Source organism: Lycium barbarum, chromosome 11, assembly GCF_019175385.1.
Source record: "Lycium barbarum isolate Lr01 chromosome 11, ASM1917538v2, whole genome shotgun sequence".
NCBI classification, from domain to species: domain Eukaryota; kingdom Viridiplantae; phylum Streptophyta; class Magnoliopsida; order Solanales; family Solanaceae; genus Lycium; species Lycium barbarum.
The window spans coordinates 77,323,294-77,339,004 of NC_083347.1; the positions used below are offsets into that span (position 1 = coordinate 77,323,294).

The following is a 15,711-nucleotide window of genomic DNA, read 5'->3' on the forward strand; positions in this document are numbered from 1 at the left end:
GTTGCAGCTGCTAGTGTGAAAATTGACTCCTTTCTATACTAGTTGTTGAAGCTTGAGGGATACTTTCAGAATTCTACCGAGAATGACCCTCAACGTCATTTGCAGAATTTTGTGGATGTGTGTGCTAATCACATCCAGAACAACGTTCCACAAGATGCTATTCGGTTGAGGTTATTCAAATATTCCTTAACTGGGGAGGCAAGAACATGGTTTGAGAAGCTGCCCCGAAATTTGATTACTTCATGGGCGGAGATGGTGACTGCTTTTCTCACAAAGTGGTACCCCCCCAGCAAGAAGGCTGAAATTCGTGACAAGATATATGAATTTAAGCAGCGACCGGGGGAACAACTATATGAAGCTTGGGAGAGATTCAAGGAGTATTTGCAGAAGAGCCCGAATCATGGTTTTCCGGAACACGTATTAATGGAGAAGTTCTACCGAGGGCTAGATCCAGTGACGCAGTCAGTTGGTAATAATGCAGCTGATGTTTGTTTCATGAACAACACTTATCGACGAGTGACCAACATACTTAACAAGCTGACGACTCATAATCAGGCTTGACACTCAAACAATGCTGATGTGGTACCGTATGGTAGTGCTATGATCCAGAATATAGTAAAGGAGAATCAAGACACCCAACAAACATTGGCAGAGCGTGCAACAAATATTTCCTAATTAACGAAAAAGTTTGATGAATCCCAGATCAAGAAGGTAAATGTTTGTGAGGATGATACAGTTTTGCCAAAAGGGATGTACCATACTCAAGATGGGTCGTTCCATGATGGGCCACCTATGCAGGTTGAAGATGATAATTATGTTAACAACTCTCAAGGGGGTTACCAGAGACAGAATTACCAAGGTGGTTATTAGAATGAGAATCAATGGAGACCTCAGCAAGGTCAAAGTGCTTATTACAACTCTGGGAACTACAACAATAATTATGGTGGTGCGAACCAAGGGAGCTACAACAACAGCAACAATTTCGGGAACAAGAGTTCCATTCCTTATATACCACCGAAAGGGCAGTCAACAGAGCAAGGTAGTTCGAAGGTTAAATCAATGCTTGAGAAGATTCTGGCAAATCAATCTAAGTCTGAAAGGACTTTATCTGGGCTGACAGAAACAGTGGGTTCCCATACAGCGGCTATTCAGAAGCTTGAGTCACAGATGAGCGATATTTCTAGAGGGCAGCACCCTCCTAAAAAGGGAGGACTTCCGAGTGACACTAGTCCAAATCCAAAGAATGGGGGAGGCGGTGTAGACCGTGTGTTTGCCATCACTACTAGGAGTGGTAAAATACTCCAGGGGGCTGATAAAAAGGTGATTGATCTTGAGCCGATAGATGAAGAGGATGAGGTGCAGTCTGAAGCACCCATTATTGTTGATGAGAATCCTACTGACAAGAAGGTTGCTGATATTCCAGAGATAGTGAAGGAAGCTAATAACACAAGCAAGTAGACTGTAAAAGGGGCTCTCCGCTCTTTGACGCAACTTTTTAAATCTAAACCTCCCTTTCCACAGAGATTGGTAAAGAAGAGGGATGATGCTAAGTTCGAGAAGTTTTATGATCAGTTAAAGCAGTTATCTCTAAATTTTCCCTTCTTGGAAGCTATCAAGGAGATGCCCGGTTTTGCTAAATATTTGAAGGATCTGCTGACCAAGAAGAAAACGGTTCAACATGAAACCGTGAGTTTGACTCACACTGTGAGTTCCATCATTTCAACTACAACTGTTCAGAAAAAGGGAGATCCTGGGGCGTTCACCATTCTTTGTTCTGTTGGACACCATGATTTTGCTCGTGCTTTGTGTGATAATGGGGCGAGTATTAAATTGATGCCCCTTGCTATATACAAACAATTAGGTTTGGGGATGCCAAGGCCGACTACTATGAGGTTACAAATGGCTGATAGGTCTATCAAAAGACCTGTTGGGGTGGTTGATGTTGTACTTGTGTGGGTTGGTGATTTTATATTACCCGCTGATTTTGTGATTCTTGACTGTCATATCGATCGGGACATTCCTATTATTCTGGGGAGAATTTTCCTTGCTACAGGGAGAGCTCTGATGGATTCAGAGAAAAATGAAATCAAGTTCTGAGTCAACGATGAAGCAGTGACTTTTCAGGCTAGCAAAGGGATGAAGTTACCAAGTGCTTACGAGAGTATTTCGATAATTGATTCGTTTGATGTTGTTTATGAAGCAATGGAGTTTAAGATGGAAGAAGAAAGTTTGGGTGAAGCTATAGCTGGGATTCTTGTGAATTTCAATGCTGAGGACATGAAAGGCTATGTGGAGATTATTAATTCACTTGTTGGGTTGGGTTCATAATCATACCACCCAAAGAAGCTAAATCTTGATCTGGAAAATAAAACAACTCCTCCAGCAAAGCCTTCGATCATTGAGCCACCTAAGTTGGACCTTAAGCAGCTCCCATCACATCTGAAATATGAGTTCCTTGGTCCAGACAATACATTACCGGTGATTGTTTCAGCCCTATTGACTAAGGAGCAGATTTTACAGCTTTTATAGGTGTTGAGGGAGTATAGGCGTGCTATTGGTTGGACCATAGCAGACATTCGAGGTATTCCATCTGAGATCTGTGAGTACAAAATCCAGTTAGAGAAGGATAGCAAACCGAGTGTAGACCATCAAAGGCGACTGAACCAAAATATGCAAGAGGTCGTCAAGAAAGAGATCATCAAATGGTTGGATGCGGGAATGGTTTACCCAATTGCTGATAGTAAATGGGTAAGCCCAGTCCAATGTGTTCCTAAGAAGGGCGGCATCACTGTGGTGCCGAATGCAAAGAATAAGTTGATCCCAACTAGAACCGTAGCTAGATGGAGAGTTTGCATGGACTATCGCAAGCTCAACACAGCCACATGCAAGGACCATTTCCCCATGCCTTTTATTGATCAAATGCTTGATAGGCTAGCGGGGCGTTCCTGCTATTGCTTCCTTGATGGTTATTCGGGCTACAATCAGATCAACATTGCTTTGGAAGATCAGGAGAAGATCACTTTTACTTGTCCTTATGGGACGTTTGCATTTAGCCGGATGCCTTTTGGTTTGTGTAATGCACCAACCACTTTTCATAGGTGCATGATGTCAATATTCTCTGACATGGTAGAGGATTTCTTGGAAGTGTTCGTGGATGACTTTTCTGTTGTGGGTGATTCGTTTGAAGATTGTCTTGGCCATCTGGGTCAAGTGCTAAAAAGATGTGAAGAGACAAATCTCGTGCTAAATTGGGAGAAGTGCCATTTTATGGTGAAAAAAGGAATCGTCCTCGATCACAAAATCTCTGAAAAGGGAATCGAGGTCGATCAAGCGAAAATTGATGTGATTGCAAAACTTACACCACCTATCTCGGTCAAAGGTGTCCGAAGTTTCTTGGGACATGCTGGGTTATACAGGCGCTTCATCAAAGATTTCTCCAAGATTGCCAACCGAATGTGCAAGTTTCTTGAAAAAGAGGCGAAGTTTGCGTTTGATGATAAGTGTTGGAAGGCGTTTGAGGAGTTAAAAGAGCGTCTCACTACTGCTGCTATTATTGTTGCTCCTGACTGGTCCTTTCCATTTGAACTGATGTGTGATGCTAGTGGTTTTGCAATAGGTGCAGTGCTTGGGCAGAGGCACAATAAAATTATGCACCCGATCTATTTTGCAAGCAGAACACTGAATGCTGCCCAGATGAATTACACAGTGACGGAGCAAGAGCTGCTTGCCATTGTGTTTGCTTTTGAGAAATTTCGGGCCTACTTGTTGGGGTCCAAAGTAGTGGTTTACACTGATCATGCAGCCTTGAGATACCTCATGGCAAAGAAGGAAGCAAAGCCGCGACTGATCAGATGGGTGCTATTGCTGCAAGAGTTTGATATTGAGGTGAAAGACCGCAAGGGCACTGAAAACCTGGTTGCTGACCATCTCTCTCGGCTTGAAGAGGCTCGGAGACCTTCTGATGAGCTTGATATAGATGATGCTTTTCCGGATAAGAGGGTGTTGGCTGTGTCAATGGAGGTGGCACCATGGTATGCTGACATTGCCAATTATTTGGTAACAGGCATAATTCCAGAAGATATCAAAGCCTACCAAAAGAAGAAATTCTTGCGGGATGCTTGGCAGTACTATTGGGACGAGCCTTATTTGTTCCGAACATGCGCTGACAACATCATTCGGCATTGTGTTCCTGAAAGTGAAGTGATGGCGATTCTAAAGGCGTGCCATGACTCTCCTGTTGGGGGTCATCATAGCGAAAACTGGACTGCGGCTAAGGTACTTGAGTGCGGCTATTACTGGCCGACCATTTTTCATGATGCTAATCTATTGGTGCGGTCCTGTGATCAATGTCAAAGGAAAGGGAATATCGGCAGAAGGAAAGAGATGCCTATGAATTTTGTTATGGAGGTAGAAGTGTTCGATGCCTGGGGGATTGACTTTATGGGACCCTTTGTGAGTTCATGTGGCATGAAATACATCTTGGTTGCTGTGGATTATGTGTCAAAATGGGTAAAAGCGGTGGCTTTGCCTAATAACGAGGCCAAGAGTGTTATGGGGTTCCTCAAGAAGAACATATTTACTCGTTTTGGTACTCCGAGGGCTATAATCAGCGATGGTGGATCCCACTTTTGTAATAGAGCCCTCGCGGGATTGATGGAGAAATATGGTGTAAAACATAGGGTGGCAACACCTTATCATCCTTAGACAAGTGGACAGGCTGAAGTGTCCAATAGGGAGATCAAGAGTATTCTAGCAAAAACAGTGAATGCAAATAGAACTGATTGGGCTCGCAAGATCGATGATGCTCTATGGGCATACCAGACTGCTTTCAAGATTCCGATTGAGACTTCACCCTTCAAGCTTGTGTTCGGAAAAGCTTGTCACTTGCCGGTTGAGCTTGAGCACAAGGCTATGTGGGCGCTGAAGAAACTGAATATGCATTGGAAGGAAGCAACAAAGCTCAGGTTGTTTCAACTAAATGAGATGGATGAGTTTCGGTACTAGACATATGAGAGTGCAGCACTATATAAAGAAAGGATGAAACAATACCATGCTAAGAAGATCCTGAAGCGAGAGTTCTACAAGGGTGATCTTGTATTGCTGTTTAACTCTCGGTTGAAGTTGCTACCTGGTAAGCTTAAATCAAGGTGGTCTGGTCCATTTGAGGTGGTAGGTGTTTCACCCCATGAAGCGATTGAGTTAAAGTCCGGAGATGGAACTCGGACATTTAAGGTGAATGGGCAGAGATTGAAGCACTATCACAGGATGGTTTCGGAGGATAGGATTGTTGACCGATATAGGTTGAAGCACCTCAGAACGAACAATGATCTGGTGTACGCAAATAAGGAGTGAATGGTTATCACCGTCGTGCCGCGACGTTAAATCAAGCGCTTCTTGGGAGGCAACCCAAGTGTAATGTTTATTTTTCTTTTGTTTGTTTTTAATTACATATAGGGTAATGGTTGTTTTGGTGCAGGAATATATTGCTGAATAGCATGTAAGTTAACTAGTAAGAGACTGTTTCGCAACATTGCAAAATACGCCTGCAGTTTACGGACCGTATTTCACAATACGGCTCGTAAAATGGGGCGTATTTAATAATGTCACAAACAGTAAGCACTATAATGTAACATGAAAGTTTACGACCATGGAAGACGAACCGTATTGTGAAATACGATCCGTAAATCTGATCGTAATCTTTCATGAGACAATACAGTGTACTGCCCACATCAACATCTCTAAATACAGGTCGTAAATCACTTTACGGATCGTATTTAGAACAAAAAAAAAATAAAACAAAATCGCTTTAAATACAAGAGAGGGCGACGATTTAAATCACGGGCAGAGAGAAACGTTCAAATCCCCTCCCACGATCAATCCCATTAACTTCCCTCCTTCTTCTCAACCCCCACGATTTCCCACAGCAAAAACCCATCATGTTCTATTTTCTAAACTCCATAAATACACAACTCACACTCGAAAACCTATCCACTCTAAAAAAATTCGAAATCTCTCTGCCCTAGGTTTAAATTTGGTTGTGATTGAAGTTGTGCTCTCAAAGTCTTTGCTTATTATGATCTGTTGGTTCATCATAACAAGGTATGATTGACACTCTCCACTCTTATTTTACAGCATTGAGTTTGAACTTTGTGGTAAGTGTTGATTAGGCTAGATTTTGTGAAATTAAGTGTTTGCTTACCTTGGTTAATAATCTTGTGTGGGGACAACAATGTTAAATTCTTTTAATTCTCTTGGGAAGTTGTTAATAAAACCCAAATGGGGTGGAGGGCATTCCATACCTTAAAATTCAAAATTTGAAGTTTTTGTCTGCCCACCAATAGCTTGACTCTTGAGGGATTAATGAAAAATTGGTAGAAAATTGGGTGAAGTTTGAGTAACCTAATCCCCAAAACAATGTGAAACCGAGATGTGTAACGAAATCCAGAAATCAAAACATATTCTATGTCTGTGTTGCGAAATAAGATCATACTTTACGGACCGTATTCCAGTTTACGGTCCGTCTTTAAGCATTTCACTGAGGGACAGAAAGTTTTCCAAGATAATGAGCAGTTTACGATCTCAGTTTACGAACCGTATTTCAATTTACGGTCCGTCTTTTGAGTTTACGGTCACAGACAGAAAACAGTTTTTATTCACAGTTAGTTTGTTCTTATTTTTGATCGGATGTTCCATGGTAGCTAATATGATGTGTCTTTTCCAGGAATGGATCAGAAAAAGAGTGCAAGGAAAGCGGGGGCCAAAAGCAAAGGCACAAGAAAGAAAGTGCGCTCGAATTTTAATTTGATAGATGAACCTTCCAATTCGGAAGGGGAAATATCAGGATCCGCGTGCGCAGAGGTCATACCGCCACCAAAGGTCAGAGGGGCCCCCACGCAAGGCACGTCGGTAAGGCTATCTACGCCCCTAGCAATGACATCATCCACATCTGCATCAGAAGCCTCCTAGTCTGAAGTGGGGGATTCTGCCGCGGAAGTATCAAGCAGGGGGGCTGCCAACCAAACAGCACAGGAGAGTGGCTCAGTAGGGCCAATTGATGGTAATGATCCGGATGATGGTACGCCGCTAGAGTGTCGTAAACTAGCCGTCCGGACCAAACGACTAGATGAAGAAAAACTTCGATTCTCGGTCAAAGGGTTAAAGAAATTGTATGACCAATGGATGGTTGGGACAGAAACTGGGGGACAGTCGCAGCGAAAAATATTTGAGGAGCGGCAACTGATTTTCGATGGTATCTCGGCTCATCCACAGCTGGACGATACCATCAAAATGTACAAGCTGGATGTTTTCACTCATGAGTAGGGAGACTATGCTCCGCACATTGTGAGGGAATTCTATGCATCATATGGGGCTGTGTTGATGTCGATGAAGAATATGAGTCGTGCTTGGCATGAGATACCCATTCTGGAGAATGTGACAGTCCGGAACTCACTTGTCGATATTTCCTCCAAATCCATCAACAGAGTCCTATTCGGTAATGATTTTGTGGCGCCCACTGATCTGAGCCTGTTCCTAGACAAACGAGACTGGAAAGACAAGAAATCTGTGAGGGAATGGACTGCTGCGATTATCACATCTGAGCCACATAAGCAAAAATGGACTAATGATGGGAGAGTCAAGATTGCTAAAGTTGATTGTGCACGGAAGCTATGTTTTGGTGGACGTTGCTTCGGTACAGGATCACTCCAACCCAGGCGGATAATACCCTGTCCACTAGTCAGACAGTCATTATTGCCTCATTAATGTCAAAGTATCTGATGAATATTGGGGAGCTCACTGCTGAGGAGCTGCATGTGCGGGCACACAAGCCCAACCAGAACATGGTATTTCCGTGTCTTATCACAGAATTGTGTAGACGGGCAAGGATATTTCAGCTTCCAGAATGGGACGACACCATCACAGCTGCTCGTATGGGAGATTGGAGGAAGAATAAGGTAAAGGGCAAGAAGGACCAAGAGGCAGATCAGTCCGGTGATGACGACGACACTCAGTTAGAGTTGAGTCCGAGCCATGTTTATGGGACTGACCCAGTAGAGTCCAAGATTGGTGTTGCTGCTACTGAGACTGATACTCCCACTACAGGTGTCCAAGATACTATAGATACACCGGCTTTGCAGCCAAGATAGGTGTTTCTGAGGCAAGGCCTCCACTACCACCTCCGGCCACACAGGGCCCTCCTTCGGGGTCTGCCACTGCTGCTGAGACAGCCGAGCCTGCTGATCCAGAGCTTGAGTTGCTTCACTTCAGCCATGCTAATTATAGCCAGATTGCAGTCAAAGCAGTGACGGCTGAAAGTCAAGTAGGAAAATCTTGCAACAATTTAAGCCGAAAGTGGTAAACATAGTGCAGCAGTTGGTTGCAGAGGTGAGCACAGAGATCCGTGCGGAGTTCGAGAAAAAGCACGAAGTGTATCAGGCTAGACTGGATAGTTTTGAGTTGAAATTATTGACTCGAGAGCAGACCACACCCGGTGGGGATTCTGTCTCATTGAGGAGTGAGTTGGATAAGCTGAAAAAGAAGCTTGAGGCACTTAAAGTGCAAGGTATGGTAGCCGTACCAGTGCCAGCACCACGTGCCATTTTACCTAATACGTTTAAGGTGCTGGATCTGATGGATTCTGAGGAGGAGGCGGAGGATGCCAAACCCTTTGTACACGATACAGGAAAGACGGTCTGTGAGCTATCTGAGGACCCAGAGAAGTTGGCCAAGAGATTAAAGAAGATAGAGGAGAAGGAAATGCAGTAGGCAATTTTTTAGTCGTTAGTTGAGCCGCAGCGCCAACCAGAAGTGTCCACGAGTCAGCTGCCAGATGCAGCGAGCCAGTCATGAGCTTCGGGCGCCAAGGTACCACCTCTTTCCCTCGTTCTTATAAGTGATGCACTGAGACAGTGCTTGATTATTTTTTGGGGGTGGGAGTGTTGGCACTAATGTAGTGTAGATATATGTTTAGGAACCCCCTCAACTTTTTTTTGCTAGAGGTTTTTTCCTGAGGGGTGTTATTTTTGTTGAAACTGGCATGTTTAAGTTGTTTCTTAGGTTGAATAGAGTGGTTGTGACTTATTTGGTGTTACTCTATAACTGATGGCATGTTGTTATGGTTTGTTTGTAAATTTTGGACCCCTCAAAAATTTGAAAAATGCATACTTAGAATAGTTATTGGTTGACATGATTGATTCTTTTATGACATTATGATTATTGGGGTATTGTGTGCGATAAATGACTAATTGGGAGGTCACAAGTGTAAACATAGTTGTCCTTATGCCAGTGTGTGCGTGAGTTGTTAGTTTGGTTCTGTTTATGCATGTATAATCTAGAACTTTCCCGGTTGGTCTTGTTTGAAATCCGGAAGTTAGTTTGGTTGTGAGATAATATTAGGCTTTCTCTGTGTAAATAGTCACTTTGCCTAAATAAGCCTTACCAAAAGTTTCAAATATCCCTAGTTTCCCTTTTTGAGCGTGTTGACCTTTTTCTTAGCTAGCCACTTATGAAACCTTACCCTTTGTGGAATTAATCCATCTTCGCACCTGTTCCCTCCTTGATGCTACTAGATAGATGAGACAAAATGCCTAAGTTGGGGGTGAATTAAATGTGGAGTAGATGTTAAAAGCATAAGTCGGGGGTGTGGAGTTTGCTAGTGGGAATTCGATGTGGTAGTTGCATATATAAAAAAATATAAAAAAAATAATAAGAAAAAAAAAGTCAGACAATTGTAACACAAAAAGGTTTGCAAGTTGGATAGGAATAAAACCACATCGAGGTCGACAACTTGAAAGAAAATAAAAGGGGTTGGAAAGAAAAGGGGTGAATTAAGGTGAAGAGATGCTGTAGTGTTCAAGGAGGGGGAAGTCACTAATATCCAAAAAGGTATCCTACCCGTCCCTAAGACTACATTACAAGCCGAAACAAGTCCTAATGTGATCACAACCGAACAAGCCTAGGATGAAAATATAGAAAATAAGGGCAAGACTATGGTATTTGCATGTGTAGATATGAATTTCTTTGTGAGTGTGAGTGTTTTTCTCTTCTCTTTCATCTTCGTCCCATTCTTGTTATATATATGTGTGTTGGGACATTCTTTGGTATATGTAAGGGCATAAGGATGAGAATTGAGCAAAAAAAAGTGACCGCCTAAAGTAGCGTTTGTGTGCATCATAATGTGTTCGATAATGTAATGTCATGCATTGAAGCTTCATTGTTAGTCATAGCGTTCTTGCGTTATGTATATTGCTTTAAAATAGAAAATTGGGGTGGTCCTTTGAAGAAAAACATCCATGCCGGTAGTTCAGAGTCAAAACCAATGTAGACATTGTTATTCTATGATATCTAGGTGTTAGATTGAGTCGTTGTTTTGTATGGCTTGCTTGAGGACAAGCAAATACTTTAAGTTGGGGGTGTTGATGTGGCATGATTTTACGCCACAATCGATGTTTTTCGGCTATAAGTTTTACTTGTTTTTAAGAAAGTCTATGTGATTTTAAGTCGTTTTTAGTATTTTTCAGGTAATGGAACAGATTCAGAATGAAAACACTTGAAAGTACAGAAGTGGTCGTAAACTCAGTTTACGGTCCGTATTCTTAAACACGGGCCGTATTCCATGGGCGTATTAAAGAATAAGAAGAACCAGAATAGCAGGCTGGGGAAATGATGATTTACGAATAACTTTTACGGACCATATTACACTTTACGATCCGTATTTCAAAGCGTATTTAACCATTCGAGCATCTGGCAGAAAGTCGAAGTTTTGGAAGTTGAAAGACGACTGGGCAGTTTATGGACCGTAAACCAATTTATGGTCCGTATCTCAAGAGATTGAAGTTGCTCAAAACTGGAAGGAAGACCTGGTCGTAAACTGGTTTATGGTCCGTATTTCACTTTATGGACCGTATTTCGGATCGACGGGGACCAAAGTGCAAATCTGTAACTTTCACGTTTTCAGAATCTATAAATAGTCATTGTAAGGTTTTTGTTATTATTAGTTATTATAATTTTGACTCTTGGCTTAGAACATAAAATACTCTCTAGTTTTTGAAGGTTCAAGCATCAATTCAAGTATTATCAATTCTTCTTTTCTTCCAAAGTAAGCAATTATGAATTCTTCAATTTCTTATTTCTTGTTCTTTGTCATAAGTAGCTAAATTCCCTTACTAGGGTTGTGAACCCAATGATGGGTGTTTTGTGATTGGGTTTGTGATTGATATACACATAATGGATTATTAGGGTTTATTTATTCTTCATTCATAATTAATGGTTGCAAACATTGATTAAAGCCATAAACCTTGATTTATTTGGGAAAATAATTACGTTTGGTAAGAATAAATAACAAGGACTCAAAGCTTTAAACTTTGTTTAATAAATTCACTTAGGAATAAGAAGAATTTACTTGCCATGATTAATCGTTCTTCATAGTTACTTTCTTATATTTGGGAAAATCATAGAAAGAGATATTTTTTATTTATTGGGAAATAGTAGAGATTCGTATAGAGATTTAGTGCATTCATATAATGATCCATTAGTAGTATATCAAGATCAATGCCATGATCATACACTCTATCTAACGGGGACACAACCTTAGTTTCTTTTACCATAAATTTCCACTAAAGCAAGTAGATAACAATTAGTTATAGAAAAACCAACTATTACCAAAACCATCTGATTAAGACATTAGACCTAAGCTTAGCATCCTGCGACTTTAGTAACCTTTTCACACCATATTCCCTATGGGATTCGACCCCAACCTTGTTGGGTTATTATATTTGACAACGTCCGCGTTATACCATTAATAGGTGTAATTTGAGTGTATCACCTACCCAAGCCCATCAGTGCCATTTTCACCTCATTGGCTGGGCCTTCCTCAAATATCTGCTTCCCTTTCCTCTATTCGGACTCGATCCAGGAAACATCTGGCCCAACAAAGGTTTATTGAAAGAGATGGCCACGGTTGAATCACATGGAGCAAAAAGGAAACGAGAAAAAAGGATTAGCATATATCTAAAACCTAGGTGTTAGAATCAGAATACTAACCATCCTTTATTTAGTAATTTAATCATACTAACAAACAACTAACAAGAAAATAATTCCAAAGCCAAAGAAAAAAGGGGAGACCAGTCTTGGGCTCAATTCAAAGAAATATAAACTTAGTCCAGACAATTTATTCAAAGTTTGCAAACTAGTCCAAATCATAAACCAAACCATAGTATGAGTGGAAAATTTGGCCCAAACAAATTCTAGTGCAAATTGGGCCCAATCAAGACACAAAGACTAGACTCATCCATAGAGTAATTTGTCATGCAAAGATTGGTAGTTAAAGTATTTCTCATAGGTGATATACCTATGATATAGCTGATATACCAGACTTCTACATATACAACATATTCAGGGTTTGAATATACCAGGTATACATGCGTATATCCTAGTATACCATGACGAAGAATTTTTTTTTTTTTTTTAAAAAATAAGAACACGGTACAGGAACACGAGATTTCAAGAAAATTTTGAGTTCATTGGAATGCCCCTTCACAAAAAATCAAACAAACAAAAGAAAAAAGGTAAAAATGAAGATCCTGTGATCACAAAACAAATATCCAAGGAGATTGAGGTACCATGCAAGCAGTTTAGACTTTAAATCAAACTAATTCTTACTTAATTACTTTTAAAACCTTGGAAGGTCCCATGAAGTATAGACTTCCATGAGGGAACCCCAGCAACTCGGAAAATGGACATAAGGACTGAGTTAGCTAGAAACTCAAAGTCCCCTATCCCTTTTTAAGTCCTAGGTAAGTCACACTCACAGTTGTCCACCTTTAGAGCTCCATTCTCCTTAGTTACAACCTTTCAATCACTTAAAGAAGTCACAGATCCAACACTTAACACTTCAACATAGATCCAGACCTTTGATTCATAAGGGGAGACTAATACATGAAGATCAATACAAAGCCACCATTAAGTTTTTCCCAACGAACTGGACTCTTGTCAGCATATTGAACTCTTTTTCAACTTCATCTTATTTAAATCATAGATCCTAACCTCTTGACTCATAACAGATTCCTAAACATGACATAGTTAATATAGCAGTCAACCAATGGTTTTCAAACAAAAGAATCAATTCAGCACAGATATTAACTTTCCTTACGCTTAAGCGCATAAGACATCATCTTCCCTTTTTAGGCAGTTTTAGTCTCAAAAAGGTTTTTATAGGACAACCTAAAAGTTTATAGTTGTTCAAAATACCAAACAACTTTAAGCAATATAAGCAAAAACCTGGTTGACTGAATGACAGACTTGCAATTTATTTATAAGAAAAAAGAAAACACATACAACCCCTTTAGAATAGAGCTGCAACCTTGATCTTTTGACACAAATTCAAATAGTACCAAACAAACATGATTCCTTAAAACTCCCAAAAAGGGTAAACATATACTCAACAACTTTAAAAGAGTTAGCCAAGTGATGGCAAAGATCATAAGCCCCATCAAATAGTTTTAAGAAAAGAGAGAACAAAGACATGATCCACAAACATGAATAACTGGCCTCAGAATATAGGTAAATACCTAAGTGATTATTAGTTTCATCCACAAATTAGCAAATAAACTAACCCCACATGATAACCAAAGAGTAATGACTCTAGATAGGGCAAATACTCATTCAGTATTAATGCGTTATACAACCAGTTTGGACAAATGAACATCTAGGTAAGGTCAGTTACAAATCTCATATTTTCTCTTAGATCCTACTTAAAAAAGAAAGATTGATACAAATACAAGCAAACAGTCCAGTTTAATACCTGAGTGACCAAACCAAAATAATTTAAATGGTATGTGTAGCAGTTAAACAACCTTGACTTAAAGCTAATGAAAGTCATTAAGCTAATTACGCAACAGCAAACTAGTACAACACTTATGAAAGACTTAACAGAAGGAAAAAGGGAACAAAACTTAATCATTAACTTCATAGAAACTAAATCATAAAGAAACATTGGTTTGTAATACATGATTCAAAGCATATATATGTAAAGGTCAGACTCTTAACTTAATCAAAGCAAAAACAACAACAAATCCCAACAAAAATCATTTCTTCTTGTCATATAGAGGCCATATCAACCAATATTGTTAACAAGGATGTTTTGGCACCTATTATTTAACCTAAAAGTTGTTTAACACACTTCACACATGTAAAACAACTCATCTATCTTCATACTATCCATATCATTAAACCAAAACAGTACAGTCTAAATAAATCCATATATATATATATATATATAGAAATATAATTAATTTTACACTATATAACAAACTAACTACAACATAAAACTAAGTAAAACAGGCTAAATAACTATACAATTATCAACTAAAACATGATTAACCAAAAATAAAACCAAGAGGGATTGAAGATTACCTTTTGCTCGTGCAGCCAAGTCGAGGTTTGGATTTAGATTCTCCTTGCTTCCAAATTACCTCAGCCACCAACACAGAGAACAATCCAACTTTTAAAAACTTTTACTAATTGAAAAAATTAAAGGTTTCAAGCTAGATTTGCTAAAACCCTAGGTATTTCTGAATTTTTTATGATGTAGAAGTGATATTTTTCAATTGCTACCCCTAGAAATGCAAATTGCAAAATTTGGGAAAATCGTAACTCAACCGATGTGGTATTTTTACAAAACTCTGAGAAAAAACCTTTGTTTCAACACTAAAAAGGCCACAATTTACTCGCACAAACATATCAAGGGTCAAAATCGACACAGAATCAAGTCAATCCATTTGGTTCCTCATGAACCAATGAGAACTAGACATTCAAATCACAAGCAAACAAATGCAATTAAAGAATTTCAATGTTTGAGACCGTTGTAAAGAAAAAAGGGAGGTTAATACCTTGTTTGGGTTGGACTATGGAGGATTTGGTTAATGGCCGTGCAATAAATGCTTTTTCCATTCTCGGCTAATTCCACAATTGCAAAAGCCAAGCGGGCCCTTATTTTTGCCAAATCCGGCGTGTGACGTGGAAGAGAGAGAAAAGGGAGGGGTGGCGGCTATGGTTTGCCCCTTCTATTCCGCCTTTGACAAAAAATGAGACCTTAGGGTCTGTTTGTGTCGTTGTTGTTGTTGATATGAGAAGAGTTTGGTCGGGTCTGGCCTTATTGGGCTGGACTCGACTCAACTTTTTTTTTTTTAAAGGAAAAGGCCTAATTTGTTATATATACATGATATACATAGGTATACATGTATATTCATAGGTATAATCATGTATATTCATGATATACATAGGTATACATGTATAATCAGGTATATTCATGTATATATGGGCGGGGCGGATATGTAAAATTTTAACAAGTCGCCCAAATTTAAACAATGCCAATTAATTGGATATTTAAATTAGGACCACATTTAAACTAATTTGGCCAACATAATTTTAAAAAATTATTTTTTTGTCAAAAGTTACCTTAATTGAATTAATCCATGAGCTTGGCTATTTCAATTATTGCCATAATTGGCTAACAATTAATTATTTCAATTACAGACGTTTAATGGTCCATTTTTAGAATTAATTACAATTAAAACTTAATTAATTATGAAACAAATTCTAATAATTTGATTAAATAAGAATTGAGGGGTAAAAGTTTATTTAATTAAACAGATTTCTTGCATTAAATAGAGTAAAATACTTTGTAAATTGACATTTTAACAATTTAGACAATTA

General features: G+C 39.5%; 1 non-coding gene across 1 annotated transcript; it reads right to left on the reverse strand.

The window, feature by feature from the left end:
• Positions 1-301: 301 nt before the first annotated feature.
• Positions 302-407, reverse strand: LOC132620581 (small nucleolar RNA R71). Its single transcript, XR_009575024.1, has one exon. It is a non-coding gene; the product is annotated as a small nucleolar RNA R71 (small nucleolar RNA).
• Between the last annotated feature and the right edge of the window lie 15,304 nt (positions 408-15,711).